Consider the following 4394-nt stretch of genomic DNA (forward strand, 5'->3'; position numbering starts at 1 on the left):
CGCCACCTTCTGAGCGGCGCCTGGCATCGCCCGGCCCGGTGGCCGGGGGAAGCGGCATCTTTGCATTTCCTTGACTGCTGGTGAAGTGGAAAGTTTTCATGTTTCACTTTTTGGTTGCTTTTGAAAAAGAACTTTCCTTTGCCCGTTGTCCTGTTTCCTTTTTCATTTCTTTCTTTTTATTTTTTTTGGGGGGTTAATCTATTGATTCCAAATAAAGGTCCTTTGGTTACATAACTGGCTTATCGTATGCGCTAGCACTGACTAGTGCGCATGTAGAGAGGAACTTTATTCTTTCTTCCTATTGGCTTTGAACTTTATTTGCTAGTTGTTCATCCCACACCTGGGTGAATCCGGGCAGATTCTACTGCTTTGCAGTTAGCCTCAGGTAGTGTATAAAGTCTGATCTCATCTAGTTTAACATCTGTGACTCAGTGAATTGTCCCACCCCACCCCACCCTCTTAACAAATGGAGCCAAATTCAGGCCTAGAAACCTGTGATGGGGGAATGCAGCGAGCGAGCTGGTTTTTCCCGTGTGTGCACTTGGGTTCTCTCCTCCCCTCCCGTGTAGCTGTGTCTGCCCTTCAAGATTGAGGTAAGGAAGAAAGCAAAGATACGGTCAAAACCGTCTTCAGAGGCCCCTATTGTTGCCGGCTGTCTGGGCGAAGCAGTTGTCCACGTGCTAAATCTCTCTTTTGTGTGTAATATGGGCTGTTTGGAGCCTCATTGATGGAAATCTCCCATCTGCAGCTTCTGGACTGCCTCCACCCGCCTTGTTGCTTTAGGACAGGAATTGGCAAACTACAGCTCATGGGCCAAATCCAGCCTGCCACCTGTTTTTGTGTGGCCCAAGAGCTAAGAGTGATTCTTAAACGGTTACCAAAAAATAAAATAAAATAAAAAAGAATATTTCATACTATATAAAAGTTGCGTGAAATAGACATTTCAGTTTCCATTCGTAAGTCTCATTGGCATATAGCCATCTTCATTCATTTATGTCTAGCTCTCAAAGGCTTCCATTAGGAGAGGGTCTCGGAATATGTCAGAAACCCTGAGGCACAAAGGGTGAACCATAATGTATTCAGATCTTTAAAAAAATCACTTAGTAATTTAGGAGATCCTGGAATGGAATGTGGAGTGACAAGAACTTACTGAAATATTTGCCTTTTGCTTCCATATTTCTAAGTAAAATGCTTATTCCATTTTGTTGTTTTCCAGAAATCCTGCTGTGTATTTAGTTGACACACTTTTCATCTCCCTTCCTTCCAGTGCTCATATGTCTCTTTTTTTGGTTGAATTACTGTATGATTTATCACTCTTATTATTATTCACTAATGAATCAGCCAGAAATAGGGTCGTGCTTTCTTTGTTGTACAGCTTGTACAGCTTTTTGTTTTCCCTGAAGTTAATAATTGATTTGTATTTTGTTTGCTTAGTTTTCTCTGTATTGATTGATCGATCACTTTTTCATTCAAACTTTCAGAGAACTGGGAAATCTCTTCTAGGTGTGTTCAAAGCACCCCAATATTCTGTCAGTTTTATTGGTTCAGCTGTGATTTGGGGACTTTCCTTTACCATTCTTCTAGAAATTTCCTTCCCCTTTTTGTTGTGTCTGCCTCCTCCATATTCCTTTTTTGAGGTTTTCTCCCTTGGTGAGCACAGTATCTTAGTGACAGAGAGCAAGGGGCTCTGGAGCCACCTGCCTAAGTCCAAATCCTGACTGACAACTGGAAAATGACCTTGGGCAAGTTATGTCAATTAACCTCTTTGTGCTTGAGTTTCCAGTCTGAAGTGTGGGAAAAATAATCTTACCCTCCTCGTAGTGTCATTTTAAAAATTATGTGAGCTGCCAGGCCGGTGTGGCTCAGTGGTTGAGTGTTGTCCCCTGGACCAAGAGATCCCAGGTTCAGTTCCCAGTTGGGGCACATGCCTGGGTTTTGGGCTCAATCCCCAGCAGGGCGGGTGCAGGAGGCAGCTGATTCATGTTAATGCCACATGTTTCTATCTCTCCTTCTCCCTCTAGAAAAAGAAAAGAAAATTAAGTGAGTAAATGTATATAAAGGGCATGTGCATGCTGTACTCAGACAGTATTGCTTTTTGAAATTTTAATATATATTTTTTATTGATTTTTAAAGAGGAAAGGAGAGGGAGAGAGAGCTAGAAACATCAATGATGAGAGAGAATCATTGATTTGCTCTCTCCTGCACACCCCACACTGGGGATCGAGCCTGCAACCTGGGCATGTGCCCTGACTGGGTATTGAATTTGACTCATGGTTTATAGGTTGATGTTCAACCACTGAGCCATGCCAGCCAGGCGGCAGTATTTGCTATTTTGTTACTGGTAGTGGTGGAGCCAATCCATCCTTCCAAAAACAAGTTTCCTAAGAACAGAGTGCATGGGAAGAGAAAAAAATGTTTTTGAGGTTAAAAAAACACACAACTTTATTGTTGAGAATTTTACAGATGTCTCCCTTTATTCCTTTCATTGCTTCCTTCCACCTTGTTCCTGCCCCGCCCCAGGCATTTACCACCCTATTGACTGTGTCCATAGGTAATGCATATTCTGTATAATAAAAGCCTAATATGCAAATTGTCCCCTTGGGCCCGTGATTCCCAAAGTGGGCGCTACTGCCCCCTGGTGGGCGCTGCCGCGATCCAGGCGGGCGGTGATGGCCACAGGTGCATTTGGGGGCGATGAGTAACTGCTATTAAAATTAAAAAAAAATTAATTTCCAGGGGCTGAGTAATATTTTTTCTGGAAAGGGGGCGGTAGGCCAAATAAGTTTGGGAACCACTGCCTTGGGCGGTCATTTGACTGGGAGTTCAACCGCTTGCTATGACGTGTGCTGACCACCAGGGAGGCGGTGCAAAGCATGGTGGGCATTAGCAACAAGACGCTGGTAGCGGGTGGCAGTGGAGGCACTGCTGGCCCCAATGGGCCCCAACGAGAGTGGGACCGTGGTGGGATGGTGGAGCAGGTGAGTGGGCGGTGCCAGGCCAAGGTGGGTGCAAGCGGGGGCCCGATCCCAGCAGGCCAGCCCAAGGAACCCCACCCATGCACAAATTTGCACACTGGGCCTCTAGTATGCATATAAGTGCTTTGGTTAATTTCTCCCTGCCCTCCCCCCAAGATTCATCAATCTGTTCCATGTTTCCATGCTTCTGGTTCTATTTTATTCATCAGTTTATTTTTTCATTTATTTTGATTTTTAGATTGAATTGTTGATACGTATTTATTGCAATTTTGTTCATATTTCTTTTTCTTCCTCTTCCTCCCCCTCCTCCTCTCCTTACAGAATACCCTTCAACATTTCATGTAATTCTGGTTTGGTGTTGATGAATTCTTTAGCTTTTTCTTGTCTGGGAAGCTCTTATCTGACCTTCAACTCTAAATGAGAGCTTTGCTGTGTAGAGTAATCTTGGGTGTAGGTCCGTGCTATTTATCACTTTTGAGTATTTCTTGCCACTCCCTTCTGGCCTGCAAAGTTTCTGTTGAAAAATCTGACATTCCTTTGGGTACTCCCTTGTAACTAACTGACTGCTTTTCTTTTGCTGCTTTTAAGATTCTGTCTTTTGCCCTTGGCATTTTAATTATGATGTGTGTTGGTGTGGGCCTCTCTGGGTTACTCTTGTTTGGGACCTTCTGTGCTTCCTGGACTTGTAAGTCTATTTCTTTCACCAGGTAGGGGAAGTTTTCTGTCATTATTTCTTCAAATAAGTCTTCAATATCTTTCTCTTCTCCTTTTGGCACTCCCATAATATGAATGTTGTTACACTTAAAGTTGTCTCAGAGGCTCCTTATACTACCTTCAAATTTTTGGATTCTTTTTTCTTTTCTTTTTAAAATATATTTTATTGGTTTTAGAGAGGAAGGGAGAGAGAGATGGAAATATCAGTGATGAGAGAGAATCATTGATTGGCTGCCTTCTGCATGCCCCCTACTGGGGATCTAGCCCGCAACCCAGGCACTTGCCCCTGGCGGGAATCGAACCTGGGACCCTTCAGTCCGTAGGTCGATGCTCTGTCCACTGAGCCAAACCAGCTAGGGCTGGATTCTTTTTTGCTTGCTTATATTTGTTGGTTTGATTCTCGAAATCCTTTACTGTTGAATCTATGTAAATTATTCTTTTTTTAAAAAAATTAAATCTTTATTCAGATTATTACAGTTGTTCCTCTTTTCCCCCCATAGCTCCCCTCCACCCGGTTCCCACCCCACCCTCCGCCCTCACCTGCCCCACTGTCCTCATCCATAGGTGCACGATTTTTGTTCAGTCTCTTCCCGCATCCCCCACACCCCTTTCCCCCCCAAGAATAGTCAGTCTACTCCCTTTCTATGCCCCTGATTCTATTATATTCACCAGTTTATTCTGTTCATCAGATTATTTATTCACTTG

The sequence above is a fragment of the Myotis brandtii genome, unplaced genomic scaffold (genome assembly GCF_000412655.1).
Source record: "Myotis brandtii unplaced genomic scaffold, ASM41265v1 scaffold147, whole genome shotgun sequence".
Taxonomy (NCBI): Eukaryota; Metazoa; Chordata; class Mammalia; order Chiroptera; family Vespertilionidae; genus Myotis; species Myotis brandtii.